Below are 16,153 nucleotides of genomic sequence, written 5' to 3' on the forward strand. Positions count from 1 at the left end.
AGGATATGGAAAGAAGTCAAGAATTCTGAAAATGCTTATAGTGTATAAAAAAACCCACATGAGCTTTTCTATTTTCCTCGGTCTCCTCCACTCACCGAGGAGACCAGCTCCAGTGCAGGTAAGTCTGTACTGGGGAAGGGAATCGCAGCAAAAAAAGCCAGCAAAGGGGCTCGTTTTTGAGGCTCTTTCAAACCAGGAAAAGTGGCCAACCCGAGCCAGTATCCAGCACTTCCGGGGGGTGGTGACAGCTGAGGAGGAGTGGGGCGGAGCCAGCACCCCCGGCGGCAGGTCTGAACGAGGAGGGGGTGGGACCACTCTCTTCCCTCATAAAAGAAGCCCTTCGGGAGCGCAGCGACTAGATCGTTGGGTACTGAGCAAACGAGCATCGAGTGGGCGTTCCCTGGGTGTTACCCGCGGAACCGCCCGGGAGCACCAGAGGAGGGTGTACGTCGGAGAGGTGACATCAGCGGCGGGCAGCCACCGCAGAGTGCAGTGCAGGACGGGTGACCGCGAGGGGAGGAACAAGGGGAGAGCAAGCAAGCAAGCAGGCAGGCTAGGTCGACTACAAAGAAAACGTGGTCTCCACTAGGTCAGAGTCTTAAGCCAGAAGGAATAAAGTGACCCCAATGGAGGTGACAGAGAGACATGCAGCTGTCCAGGTGATGGGCTGCATGGAATGTCTGTTGCTCTGGCAGGAGGACAGCAAAGACAGTGCCTGTGTGTGCTGTGACCAGGTAAATGATCTGCTCAGCCTGGTGGCTGAGCTTAAGGAGGAAGTGGAAAGACTGAGGACCATTTGGGAGTGTGAAAGGAAGACTGATTGGTGGAGCCGCACCCTGCCATCCTTAGGGAAAAAGCAGCAGGCGGAGGCTCCTCGAGAGGTAGAGGCTCCCCTGCCCTCTTGTCACCAGGCAGAAGGAGGGGAACTAGGAGAGGATGGGGGGGGAATGGAAGCAGGTACCTGCTTGGGGCGGCAGGAGAGTCCCCTCCAGACCTCCCATGCCTCCCCAGGTGCCCGTACAGAACAGATATGGGCCTCTGGAGATAGATGATGAGGGAACTAAGGATACCGATAAAGCCCCATCCAGGGAGCTGTCAAAGCAGCCAGCTCCACGCATTAAGACTGCTTTTGTGAAGAGCAGGAGGAGGGCAATAGTTATGGGGGGTTCCAGTCTGAGGGGAACTGAGGGTCCCATATGCAGGCCGGACCCTTCCCACAGGGAGGTCTGCTGCCTCCCTGGGGCCCATGTTAAGGAATGAGGAAGCTTCCTGGCCTGATGCGGCCCTCAGATTATTACCCTCTTTTGATCTTACAGGCAGACAGTGATGAGCTGGAGAGAAGAAGTCTGAGGGCAATGAAGAAAGATTTCAGGGCCTTGGGATGGCTTGTCAAGGGTTCGGGAGCACAAATTGTGTTCTCCTCTGCCCTTCTAGCTTTGGGGACTGACGAATGGGTTAACAAGAAAATCAGACAGATCAATACCTGGCTCCAAAACTGGTGCTACCAGCAGGACTTTGGGTTCTATGATCATAGTTTGATCTACAGGACACCGGGCCTGCTTGCTAAGAATGGGAAAACCCTATCCCGAAAAGGGTACTAGGCCAAGAGTTAGCAAGGCTCATGGACAGGGCTTTAAACTAGAAATGAAGGGGGAAGAGGATAAAACCAGGCCTACTAGTAACGAGCCTAGGGATAAAGGGCCAAGGATGGGGGTGAAATTGGTAGCCCAGCTCGAGTGCATCTACACGAATGCACGTAGCATGGGCAACAAATGGGATGAGCTGGAAGCCATTGTGCAGCAGGACAGCTATGATGTAGTCGCCATCACGGAGACGTGGTGGGATGACTGTTGTGACTGGAATGCTGCGATGAATGGCTATAAGCTCTTCAGAAGGGATAGGCAAGGAAGGAGAGGTGGGGGTGTGGCTCTGTACATTAGGGAATGTTTTGATTGTATGGAGCTAGATTCCAGTGATGATAAAGTCGAGTGTTTATGGGTAAGGATGAAGGGGAAGGCAAATAAGGGAGATGATCTTGTGCTGGGAGTATGCTACAGACCACCCGACCAGGATGAGGAGACAGATGGAGTATTCTATAAGCAGCTGGCTGAAGTCTCACAATCGCCAGCCCTTGTTCTGGTTGGGGATTTCAACCTGCCGGGTATCTGCTGGAAATATAACACAGCAGAGAGCAGGCAGGCTAGGAGGTTCCTTGAGTGCATGGAGGATAACTTCCTGACACAACTGGTAGGTGAGCCTGCCAGGGGAGGTGCTTCGCTAGACCTACTGATCACAGAGAAGGACTAGTGGGAGATGTGGTGGTCGGAGGCCGTCTTGGGTTTAGTGATCATGAAATGGTCAAGTTTTCAATTCGTAGTGATGTAAGGAGGGGGGTTAGCAAAACCTCCACCTTGGACTTCCGGAGGGCGGGCTTTGGCTCGTTCAGAACACTGGTTGAGAGAGTCCCTTGGGAGATAGTCCTGAAGGGCAAAGGGGTCCAGGAAGGCTGGACGCTCTTCAAGAAGGAGATCTTAAAGGCCCAGGAGCAGGCTGTCCCCAAGTGTCGCAAGTCTAAAGGGCAGGGAAAATGGCCAGCCTGGATGAATAAGGAACTTCTGATGGGACTTAGGAATAAAAGGAGGGCTTACCACCTTTGGAAGAAGGGACAGGCAACTCAGGAGGAGTACAGAGATCTCGTTAGGTTATTCAGAGAGAAAATTAGGAAGGCAAAAGCCCAGCTGGAGCTCAACTTGGCCACTAACATTAAGGACAACAAAAAAAGTTTTTATAAATACATCAACAAAAAGAGAGCCAGGGAGAATTTCCATCCCTTACTGGATGCTGGGGGGAAAGTTGCAACCAAGGACGAGGAGAAGGCTGAGATACTTAATGCCTTCTTTGCCTCAGTCTTCAATAGTCAGACCAGCTATCCCCAGGGGGTTCAGCCTCCTGAGCTGGAAGATAAGGATGGAGAGCAGAACAACCCACCCGTAATCCAGGAGGAAGTAGTCAGTGATCTGCTTCTGCACCTAGATGCACATAAGTCTATGGGACCGGATGGGATTCACCCAAGAGTACTCAGGGAGCTGGCGGGAGAGCTCACCAAGCCTCTCTCCATCACTGATCAACAATCTTGGTCAACAGGGGAGGTACCAGATGACTGGAGGGTGGCTAATGTGACACCCATCTACAAGAAGGGTCGGAAGGAGGATCCGGGGAACTACAGGCCTGTCAGCCTGACCTCGGTACCAGGAAAGATCATGGAGAGGATCATCTTGAGTGAGCTCTCAGGGCAAGTGCAGGGCAGCCAAGGGATCAGGGCCAGCCAGCATGGGTTTAGGAAAGGGAGGTCCTGCTTAACCAACCTGATCTCTTTCTATGACCATGTGACCCGCCTTCTGGATGCGGGGAAGGCTGTGGACGTTGTCTATCTGGACTTTGGTAAGGCCTTTGACACCGTCCCCCACAGCATTCTCCTGGAGCAGCTGGCGAATCATGGCATAGACAAGTGTCCTCTTTGCTGGGTTAAAAACTGGCTGGATGGCCGTGCCCAGAGAGTTGTGATTAATGGGGTGAAATCTTCTTGGCGGCCGGTCACCAGTGGTGTCCCTCAGGGCTCAGTCTTGGGGACACTTTTGTTTAATATCTTTATTGATGATCTGGATGAGGCGATTGAGTGCACCCTCAGTAACTTTGCAGGTGACACCAAGCTAGGTGGGAGTGTTGATCTGCTTGAGGGTAGGGAGGCTCTACAGAGGGTCCTGGACAGGCTGGATCGATGGGCCAAGGCCAACTGTATGAGGTTTAATAAGGCCAAGTGCCGGGTCCTGAATTTCGGTTCCAACAACCCCAAGCAACACTACAGGCTTGGGGAAGAGTGGCTGGAGAGCTGCCCAGCAGAAAAGGACCTGGGGGTGCTGGTGGACGGCCAGCCTAACATGAGCCAGCGGTGTGCCCAGGTGGCCAAGAAAGCCAACAGCATTCTGGCTTGTATCAGGAATAGCATGGCCAGCAGGAGTAGGGAAGTGATGGTGCCTCTGTACTCGGCACTGGTGAGGCCTCTCCTCGAGTACTGTGTTCACTTCTGGGCCCCTCTGTACAAGAGGGACATTGAAGTGCTGGAGCGTGTCCAGAGGAGGGCTACCAGGCTGGTGAGGGGTCTGGAGACCAGGTCCTATGAGGAGAGGCTGAGGGAGCTGGGCATGTTTAGCTTGGAGAAGAGGAGGCTGAGGGGAGACCTCATTGCCCTCTACAACTACCTGAGAGGAGGTTGGGGAGAGGTGGGTGTTGGCCTCTTCTCCCAGGTGAATAATGACAGGACCAGAGGAAATGGTCTGAAGTTGCGGCGGGGGAGGTTTAGATCAGATATTAGGAAGAATTACTTTACTGAAAGAGTGGTCAGGCACTGGAACAGCCTGCCCAGGGAGGTGGTTGAGTCACCATCCCTAGAGGTATTTAAGAAGCGTCTAGATGTGGCACTTCAGGGCATGGTCTAGCGGCAGAGATTGTAGGGGTTTGTTTTTCTTGTGTGTGTATGGTTGGACTTGATCTCAAAGGTCCTTTCCAACCATGATATTTCTATGATTAAGGAACCTAGCACCAAAACCCTAGCTCCAGGTAAGTTGCGTATTATGAAAAGATATTACAAGATAAAGGGCTTTTTAATACAATTAGAGAGGGAATAAAAAAAATAAATAATAAATGACATGTCAGGTTGAATTCAGTGAAGATGAAGAAGGTGCTTCAATAGGCAGACAATCTATCATGGTAAGAACTTTGCATAACAGCAACCATCAGCATGAGAGTGAAGATACATTTAAAAAAAATAATAGCAGTTCACCCCCTTTCACTTGGTATTGAAGTTCAAAAGTAGTGCAACAATGCAACTCTGAAAGACACACATTTAATGCGAGAAATTAAAGGCCCCCTGTCAAATAAACCAATAGTACTTCACCCGTTTTTAAGCAAGATGCCCAGTTGAAGAGCACCATCTATATGAAATATGAGGATAGCTATTTTAAATTAAATGAAAAACACACACAAAAAAAAAATATTCAAACTTCAAAGATGAAGGATGTCACCCCCAGGAACAAAGTTTCTAACAACTCTAACACCATAGTCTCTGCTTCTCCCTTTCACAATACTTCTTAAAAGCCTAACGATACACAGAAAAATATAAGAAGGTTTTTTCTCTTACATGCCCCCTTACCAACCTCCTCCTTTGCATGCACCATTCACTAAATCTGGACTATATTAACAATGAAAGAGAATCATACAATCATTTAGGTTGGAAAAGACCCTTAAGATCATCGAGAACACCCATAAATGTAGCACTGCCAGGACCACCACTAAAATAAAAACATCCCTAAGCTACATCTATGCATTTTTTAAATACCTCCAGGGATGGTGATTCAATCACTTCCCTGGGCAGCCTGTTCCAATGCTTGATAACCCTTTCAGTGAAGAAATTTTTCCTAATATCCAATCTAAACCTCCACTGGTGCAACTTGAGGACGTTTCCTCTCATCCTATCACTTGTTACCTGGGGAAGAGAGACCGATATCTACCTCATTACAGCCTCTTTTCAGGTAGTTGTAGATGTCTACCCTCAGCATCCTTTTCTCCAGGCTAAACAATCCCAGATCCCTCAGCCACTCCTCACAGGACTTGTTCTCTAGACCCCTCACCAGCTTGTTTGCCCTTCTCTGGACTTGCTCCAGAATCTCAATGTCTTTCTTGTAGTGAGGGGCCCAAAACTGGACACAGTACTCGAGGTGAGGCCTCACCAGTGCTGAGTACAGGGGGATGATCACTTCCCTAGTCCTACTCACCACACTGTTCCTGATACAGGCTAGGATGCTGTTGGCTGCCTTGGCCACCTGGGCACGCTTCTGGCTCATATTCAGACGGCAGTCAACCAACACCCCCAGGTCCTATTCTGAGTGGCAACTTTCCAGCCACTCTTCCTCAAGCCTGTATGGTTGCATGGGATTGTTATGACCCAAGTGCAGGACCTGAAACTTAGCATTGTTGAACCTCATACCATTGGCCTCGGCCCATGGATCCAGCCTGTCCAGATCCCTCTGTAGAGCCTTCCTACCCTCAAGCAGATTAACACTCCCACCTAACTTGGTGTCATCTGCAAACTTACTGAGGGTGCACTCAGTCCCCTCCTCCAGGTCACTGATAAAGATATTAAAGAGAAGTGACCCCAGTACTGAGCCCTGAGGAGCGCCACTTGTGACTGGACGCCAACTGGATTTGACTCCATTCACCACTACTCTTTGGGCCCAGACATCCATCCAGTTTTTTACCCAGCAAGGAGTACGCCCATCCAAGCTATGAGCAGCCAGTTTCTCCAGGAGAATGCTGTGGGAAACCATGTCAAAGGCTTTACTAAAGTCTAGGTAGACAACATCCACAGCTTTTCCCTCATCCACTAAGGGAATCACCTTGTCGTAGAAGGAGATCAGGTTAGTCAAGGAGGACCTGCCTTTCATAAACCCATGCTGACTGGGCCTGATCACCTGGTTGTCCTGCATGTGCCATATAATGGCACCCAACATGAGCTGCTCCATAACCTTCCCAGGCACTGAGGTCAGACTGCCAGGCCTGTAGGTTCTCGAATCCTCCATGCGGCCCTTCTTGTAGATGAGCATCACATTTGCTAACCACCAGTTAACCGGGACCTCCCCGGTGTGTAAGGAATAATAAAGTATGGTCCGAGTGAGACACAATGGAAAATTACTAGTTGAACCAAACCCAGTATACGTGCCGAGAAAAAGGACCTCAGTACTGTTGCTGCAAAGACTATGTGCGTATCCATGAGAACCTGACCTTCAAAGAAGAAGATAACAAGAAGGGAGTACAACAATGTGGTCGCGTATCAGAAAGCTGCTGTTAGCAAAGCTGGATCATGAGCCTGGTGGGGCTCGCTGCATGCGCTGGCCACGCATGCAGCGACTCTAGCCTGTACTTTTCCACTCAATCCGGTGCAGGATATAGGGGGGCTGTCTCGGGGTGGGAGAGAGAGACATGAGCGCACTTTGAAGATACAGGGGACGCCCTGAACAAGCGCTGTGCCTGCTTCCCTCGGCTGTACTGATGTGGCTCCTCGTTATCCTGCTGCTCGGCGGTGCTACTACAGTCTATGGGTTGGTAAGACTCTCTGAAGTAACTTTTGGGACATTTGGGAACCGCTTTGCAAGGCTTCGCAATAAAGCAGAGTTAACCTTTTTTTTCCTTTTTGTGGGCTCTGGTTTGTACGTTGGAATCTCTCAAAAAAAGAACCCGTTACACCTGTTTTTCCAGGACTGCTGATAAATGACGGAAAGTGGCTTGGTGAGCACTTCTGCCAGCTCCCTCGGTACCCTTGGGTGGATCCCATCCAGCCCCATAGACCTGTGTGTGTCTAAGTGCTGTAGCAGGTCACTAACCATTTCCTCTTGGATTATGGGGGCTTCATTCTGCTCCCCATCCTTGTCTTCTACCTCAGGGGGCTGGGTACCCCGAGAACAACTGGTTTTACTATTAAAGACCAAGGCAAAGAAGGCATTAAGCACCTCAGTCTTTTCCTCATCCTTTGTCACTATGTTTTCTCCTGCATCCAATAAAGGATGGAAAGTCTCCTTAGCCCTCCTTTTGTTGCTAATGCAGTTCTAGAAACATTTTTTTATATTTTATGGCAGTAGCCAGATTAAGTTCTAGTTGGGCTTTGGCCCTTCTTATTTTCTCCCTGCATAGCCTTATGACATCTTTGTAGTCCTTCTGAGTGGCCTGCCCCTTCTTCCAAAGGTCATTTTTTTCCTGAGTTTCAGCCAAAGCTCTCTGTTCAGCCAGGCCAGTCTTCCCCACCAGCTCATCTTTTGGCACATAGGGATGGCCTGCTCCTGCACCTTTAAGATTTACTTCTTGAATAATGTCCAGACTTCCTGGAATCCTTTGCCCTTTAGGACTGCCTCCCAAGGAACCAGTCCCCTAAAGAGGCCAAAGTCTGCCCTCTGGAAGACCAAGATGATAGTTCTGCTGCCCCCCCCCTTGCTTCTCCGAGAATCAAGAACTATCATTTCATGATCGCTGTGCCCAGGACTGCCTCCAACCCACAAGTCCTTCTCTGTTTGCTACAAAAGGTGTGGCGGGGCACCTTCCCTAGTTGGCTCATTCACCAGCTGTGTCAGGAAGTTATCTTCCACACAGTCCAGGAACCTCCTAGACTGTTTCCAGTCTGTAAGACTGTAAGACTGTAAGACCTCCTAGACTGTTTCTAGTTTTTTCCAGACTGTATTTCCAGCAGACATCTGGTAAGTTGAAGTCCCCCACAAGAACAAGGGCTAGCCATCATGAGACTTCTCTCAGCTGCTTATAGAATATTTCATCTGTCTCTTCATCCTGGTTGTGTGGTCTATAACAGACTGTGGGAGTTGGTACATAAGAGGTTAAAAATGCTGGTGTCCACTTATCTCTTGTGCGAACTTTGTGGGTGGAAATCAGAGGTCCTTGTGAGAAGCAGAGGAAGGAGGGAGTCTTGTGGTGGCAGGACAGTCCTGTTCTGGCTAAAGATTGCAGGAAAAAGCAGATAAACAGTTTCAGCACAGAATCTTGAAGGCCGCGGTGCCCGGAGTGAGATCTTTTGCTTGATTATCCATTAAATGAATATTAAAGTTGACACCCCTGAATAAGATAATGAGCTTAAAGAAGGACATGCTAGACATATATGACTATATGTCGTGGTTTTGGCCAAATTGGCCAACGACTGGCGATAGAAGCTCTCTCCCCACCTCTCGCACACGGAAAGGAGGAGGGGAGATAAAGAGAGATTTATGAGTTTAGAAGAAACTAAACTACTTTAATGAAATATTAATAATAAAATAAAAAGGAAATAAAATAGATACAGTATATATAAAACCATATTAAGCTCCCAGGATGATGTCACTGGCAGGCACTGGGGAAGTCCCAGACCGGACTCAGCGACGGGTGGGAACTGGATTCCAGAGCTGGAGTCAGGAACACACAGATCAGGATCAAAGGCAGATGAACAGACAGGGTCCTCCTCGGACGTTGGCCACTGAAGAAAAGAGACCCTGACCCTTTGGTCCCTCAGCTTTTATACTGAGCATGGGGCAGATGGGATGGAATACCCCTGTTGGTCAATTTTGGGTCACCTGTCCTGTCCAATCCTCCCTGCAGGTGGGACCCCTCTACACTTTTCCGTTTCCAACCCTCCAACGGGGCAAATAACAAAATTAGCTGACCTTGGTTGTTATAGCAATAAGTATAAGGCAAGAGCCTCTCCGCGTACCATTCCTTGGCACTAATTGTAACGTTGGTCTTATCACTCTGAGAATGAATAGTTTTCTGCACAATATGCTGTTAATTTCAGAGTGTTAAAAGAGACCTAGATAAGAAGTAAAATAGTTTTGCTGGATGCCACTTGATGAAGGTGGCTCATCACTACTATGTTATCCTGAAAAACACTTCCAGAACACTGTTAGTATTATATAATATTAACATCATACAGCTCAGAATTAAGAATTCTCACTCAGGGTCAAATTTCCTTGAGGTACACACTGAACTTCTCCATTCTCCAGCATCACCCACCAAGTACATCCAGGTCCTTGAGCAAAAACAGTCCCACGAATGGGTTTGCCTTTGCCTGAGGCAGGAAAAACCCAAACAGCTTTCCCCAACATATTCCTTTCATGCACCGCAGGGACTTTATCCCCTTCTACTGTATGTAAAAGGCCTGACTGAGCAGGACCAGATCAATTGATGTATTTAGCTTGCGCTAAATGCTTGTCCCAATATTTAAAGGATCCACCGCCCATTGCTTTCAGGGTAGTTTTTAGCAATCCATTGTATCACTCAATTTTCCCTGAAGCTGGTGCATGACAGGGGACATGATATACCCACTCAATGCCATGTTATTTGGCCCAATCACTTATAAGATTATTTCTGAAATGAGTCCCATTGTCTGACTCAATTCTTTCTGGAATACCATGTCACCACAAGACTTGCTTTTCAAGGCCCAGCATAGTATTCTGGGCAGTGGCATGGGGTATGGCACAGGTTTCCAACCATCCGCTGCTCGCTTCCACCATTGTAAGCACAAACCCTGACATGTTTGAGGGAGTGCGATATAGTCAATTTGCCAAGCCTCTCCATACTAATATTTCACCCATTGTCCCCTGTACCACAAAGGTTTTAACCTTTTAGCTTGCTTGATTTCGGCGATGTCTCACAATCGTGGATAACCTGTGCAATGGCATCCATGGTTAAATCCATCCCTCGGTCACGGGCCCATTTATATGTTGCATCTCGTCCTTGATGACCTGAAGTGTCATGGGCCCACCGAGCTAAAAATAGTTCACCTTTATGTTCCCAGTCCAAATCTGTCTGGAAAATCTTAGCAGCCTAGTCCACTTGCTGGTTGTTCCAATGTTCCTCAGTGGCCTAACTCATGGGTACATGGGTATATACATGGCGTACCTTTACGACTAGTTTCCTTAGCCAGTCAGCAATATCCCTCCATAATTCAGCAGCCCAGATGGATTTCCCTCTGTGCTGCCAGTTGCTCTGCTTCCACTGCTTTAACCATCCCCACAGAGCATTTGCCACCATCCATGAGTCAGTACAGAGATAGAGCATTGGCCACTTTTCTCATTCAGCAATGTCTAGGGCCAGCTGGATGGCTTTTACCTCTGCAAATTGACTCGATTCACCTTCTCCTTCAGCAGCTTCTGCGACTCATCATGTAGGACTCCATACAGCAGCTTTCCACTTTCTATGTTTCTCTACAATATGACAAGACCCATCAGTGAACAGAGCATACCGTTTCTCATTATCTGAGAGTTCATTATATGGTGGGGCCTCCTCAGCGCGGGTCACCACCTCCTCAGGTGGCATTGTGAAGTCTTTGCCTTCAGGCCAGTTTGTGATCACTTCTACGATTCCTGGACGTTTGGGGTTTCCTATTCGAGCTCGCTGAGTGATTAAGGCAACCCACTTACTCCAGGTAGCATCGGTGGCATGATGAGCAGAAGGAACTTTACCCTTGAACATCCAGCCCAGCACTGGTAATCGGGGTGCCAGGAGGAGCTGGGCTTCAGTACCAATTACCTCTGAAGCATCTCTAACTCCTTCATAGGCTGCCAAGGTCTCTTTCTCAGTAGGGGCATAGTTGGCCTCGGAGCCTTTGTATCCTCAACTCCAGAATCCCAGGGGTCGACCTCGAGTCTCCCCTGGTGCTTTCTGCCAGAGGCTCCAGGTAGGGCCATTGTTCGCGGCTGCAGTATAGAGCTCATTTTTAATGTCCTGTCCTGTTCAGACTGGTCCAAGTGCCACTGCATGCACGATCTCTTGTTTAACTTGCTCAAAGGCCTGTCGTTGCTCAGGACCTCACGTAAACTCATTTTTCTTTTGAGTCACTTCATAGAGAGGTTTCACAATCTGACTATAACCTGGAATATGCAGTCTCCAGAAACCCACAACACCTAAACCAGGTTGTGTTTCCTTTTTGTTAGTAGGTGGGGACATGGATGTTATTTTGTTCATCACATCCATTGGGATCTGGTGGCAAGGAGGACTGGGGAGATGCAATGTCAATGCCAGGAAGAGGACTGGGGCGAGGCAGCGTAAACGCCAGGAAGAGATGTTGGGCGACGCAATGTTGACACCCAGGAAAGGTCTTGTCAATGCAGTGTCGATGCCAGGAGAAGGACTGGGTTGATACAGCAGTAACGCCAGGAGGAGTGTGACACAGCATCCTTGTGACGCAGCGTAGTTGCCGGCAGAGGACTGGGGCGAGGCAGCGTCGACGCCAAGTGGAGGAATTGGGCAAAGAAGCGTCAGTGCTAGTGGAGGACTGGGATGACACAGCATCGATGCAAGCGAAGGACTGGGGTGACATTGCATCAACGCCAGGCAAAGGACTGGGGCGACGCAGAGATGCAGTGAAATGCCAAAGTTAAGACTCAATAGCCTCAGTGACTATTAAGCAGGTATTCTTTATTGCAGTGCTGGATGCACAGGGGACTGGTCCACCTAATGTGCACACCGACTGATTTAGATGTACAGTTTAAATACATACTATGTATGCATATTCACTAGTTTTCCAAGAAATTATTACCTATTCATTAACTCATTATTACAGGTTACTGCCCACTCCCGCATGCGCACTAGAGTCTCTCAGTGGTCTTCAGAGACATCTGGTGGTCATTTACTTCCTCCACTCCTCTTCATCGTTGTGACTTCTGGGTGAACTGCAGGCCTCTACTCCTTTATTCTTGCTGGCGCATCAAAAGTGTTAATTTTGACTAGTCTCTGCATTCCTCAGTAATCCTGGGCCCCTTGTTTTGAGAGATAAGCTTCTACTGCAAGGTTATATTGTCCTAAAGCATTCTTTCTTAAAAAATAGGAGATAAGTTCTGACATTTAGTACTACAACTGTTGCATCTGCTCTTTGTACAGCCTTAAGGCACCCAGTCTCCTAAATTAAGCTTCTACTTTAATTTACTTTAATTTATATTAAGCCTCTACTTCAATTAGTTTACAGCTTTAATATATCAAACCCTACTTCAATTCCCCCCTTTTTTTTATCATTGCAAATTCTTTTGCAAATTCTATAACACTCCATCTTTCTGAAGAGTCCGAGCTTCATTCTAACTTCTCTGTAATCTCAACTTCAAGGGTCCAGCCAGTTCAGAAGTCCATTGCTCATTTGGAGCCTTCTTCACGCAGGAGTAGTGGATCCAGGCTGGTTGTTCTCTGATCTTGATTGCAGTGAAGGTGGTCAGTAAGACTTGGAATGGTCCGTTCCACTTCTCCTCTAGTGGATCACCTGAAAAATTCTTAACATAAACCCAATCCCCAGGGCTAAATGGGTGGATCCGATGGTCCAACCCCTTAGCCCTAGCTCCCAAAACATACTTATTAATCTTTTCCAATTGTTTTCCTAAGGATATAACATAATTTTGTAAATACCTGTTCCCTATCTGATTCAAGTCTTCCCCTTGATATTTAGCTTGATATGGCCTCCCATATAATATTTCAAAAGGACTCAGATTTTCCTTAGTTCTGGGTTTTACATGTATCCTGAGTAGTGCAATAGGTAGTGCCTGACACCAATATAGGTTTGCTTCTTGACATATTTTGACTATTTGTTGTTTTATCACGTGATTCATTTTTTCCACCTGTCCACTGGCTTGCGGTCTATAAGGTGTATGTAATTGCCAATCGATTCCCAATAGTTTGCTTACCTGTTGCACTACTTGCACACAGAAATTAGTACCTCTGTCTGATGAAATGATCATGGGTACCCCAAATTGAGGTATTATTTCATTTAATAGTACCTTAGTCACTTCTCTTGCTTTATTTGTTCTACATGGAAATGCCTCTGGCCATCCGGAAAAGGTATCTGTAAGTACCAATAGGTATCTGTACCCTCCTCTTCTTGGAAGTTCAGAAAAATCGATTTGCCAGTGATCTCCTGGTATATTTCCCTTTCCAATGCTTCCCAATTGTACTTGATTTCTAGTATTAGGATTGTTTTTCAAACATACTTCACATTGCTGAGTTACCTGTCAGATTGTAGTGTATAAATTTTTCCCTACTAATTTCTGATTTAGAAATTTATACAGGGAATCTGCTCCCCAATTTGTTTTATTATGTTCTTCTTTGACAATTCCCCATATGTGTTTGGCAGGAACTATAATTCTGCCATCATTCAAGTAGGCCCACCCTTTTGCCCTCCTAACTTTTCTATTAGTTCTTTATCAGCCCTAGAGTATTCGATATTTTCCTGCTCATCCACACTCTTACCTCTATTGTCTGGCATTAGCATTAAGATCTTTTGCGGTCTTTCTGCTGCCTGTTTAGCCTCATAATCAGCCAATCTGTTACCTTTCTCCTGGTCAGTGTTACCCTTCAGATGTCCTCGACAGTGCATGACAGCAACTTTGGTTGTCAGTTGAATTGCTTCTAATAGGCGAAGTATTTCTTCCGCATGTTTAATCTGTTTCCCTTGTGTGGTCAGCGATCCTCATTCCTTCCAAATGGCTCCATGAGTGTGGACAATGCCAAAGGCATATTTGGAATCTGTCCATATGTCTATCTTCTTCCCTTTCACCAATTCTAGGGCCCTAGTCAGGGCAATAATTTCAGCCTTTTGAGCTGATGTTCCAGCAGGTAAGGGCTGGGATTCAATTACCTTATTTGCTGTTGTCACCGCATACCCAGCCTTTCAGATACCTCATCGGACGAAGCTGCTTCCATCCGTGAACCAGGAGTCCTGTGCATCTTCTAGGGGTTCTTCTTTCAGATCTGGTCTGCTGGAGTACCCAGTCTCTATGGTTTCTAGGCAATCGTGTGTCAGCAGTTCAGATGTCACCCCACTGAGGAAAGAAGCTGGATTCGTAACATTAGTCACCTCAATATTCACATCATCAGGTTCAATCAGAATGGCTTGGTATTGCAAAAACCAGGACGGGGAAAGCCAGTGATTTCCTTTCTGTTCGAGTACAGCTGATGCCATGTGTGAGACTAGCACTGTGATCTTTTGGCCTAAGGTAAAATTCCAGGCTTCCTGAATGTTCAAGACCACAGCTGCCACAGCTCGTAAGCATCCTGGCCATCCTTTGCTCACTTCATCAAACTGCTTAGAGAAATAGGCTGCTGCTCTTTTGTAGGGTCCTAGCCACTGAGCTAGGACTCCTAGAGCTATGCCTTGTCTTTCCTGGGAAAACAACCAGAAGGGTTTAGTGACATCAGGTAGGCCCAAGGCTGGGGCTTTCATTAGTTCCTTTTTAAGTGTTTCAAATGCCTTTTGAGCTTCCTTGGACCAGGTCAATTGAGTGGGATTATTCTTCAGGAGCTCATATAATGGTTTTACTATGATTCCATTTTTGTAAATCCATAATTGACACCAACCTGTTATTCCTAAAAAGATTCTGAGTTCTTTTACTGTCTGAGGGAGGGGAGTTCTGCAGATGGCTTCCTTCCATTCAGTTCCCAACTCTCGTTGTCCTCCAGACAGCTCATATCCCAGGTAGGTCACTTGCTGTTGTACCATCTGAGCTTTCTGTTGAGAGACTCGATATCCATTTAGTCCAAGAAAATTTAACAAACTCACAGTCCATTGGATACATTCAGGTTTTTTCTCAGTTGCTATTAATAAGTCATCCAAATATTGTAAAAGGGTTCCATTTTTGGAGGGAGGCCTCCAGGCCTCAAGTTCTTGTGCTAATTGATTTCCAAAAATTGTTGGACTGTTCCAAAAATTGTTGGGCTGCATAGGGAAGACTGTGGCCAGTAGGTCGAGGGAGGTCATTCTCCCCCTCTACTGTGCACTGGTGAGGCCACAACTGGAGTACTGTGTCCAGTTTTGGGCTCCCCAGTTCAAGAGGGACAGGGAACTACTGGAGCGAGTCCAGCGAAGGGCAACCAAGATGATTATGGGACTGGAGCACCTCCCTTATGAGGAAAGGCTGAAAGAGCTGGGACTCTTTAGCCTGGAGAAGAGAAGGTTGAGGGGGGACCTGATTAATGTTTACAAGTATCTAAAGGGTGGGTTTAAGGAGGACGGAGCCAGGCTCTTTTCAATGGTTCCCAGTGACAGGACGAGGGGCAACGGGCACAAGCTAGAACATAGGAAGTTCCGTTCAAATACACGGAAAAACTTCTTTACAGTGAGGGTGACAGAGCACTGGAACAGGCTGCCCAGGGAGGTTGTGGAGTCCCCTTCTCTGGAGATTTTCAAGACCCGCCTGGATGCAGCCCTGAGGGATGTGCTCTAGGCAATCCTGCTTTAGCAGGGGAGTTGGACTAGATGATCTCTAGAGGTCCCTTCCAACTCTGAAGATTCCGTGATTCCGTGATTCCGTGATTCTTGAAACCTTCGGGTAACACTGTCCAGGTAAGCTGGGTTTTTCTGCCAGTGGTGGGGCTTTCCCACTCAAATGCAAATAACTTTTGACTTTCTTTGGCCAAAGGCAGACAAAAGAACGCATCCTTCGGGTCTAGTATGGTAAACCATACCTGACTGTTTTTCAACTTGCTAAGTAAGGTGTAGGGATTGATGACTACAGGGTGAAAATCTCTTATCATTTTATTTACTGCCCGCAGATCTTGCACTACTCGATAAGTCCCATCCGATTTCTTT

Source organism: Rissa tridactyla, chromosome W (genome assembly GCF_028500815.1).
Source record: "Rissa tridactyla isolate bRisTri1 chromosome W, bRisTri1.patW.cur.20221130, whole genome shotgun sequence".
Taxonomy (NCBI): Eukaryota; Metazoa; Chordata; class Aves; order Charadriiformes; family Laridae; genus Rissa; species Rissa tridactyla.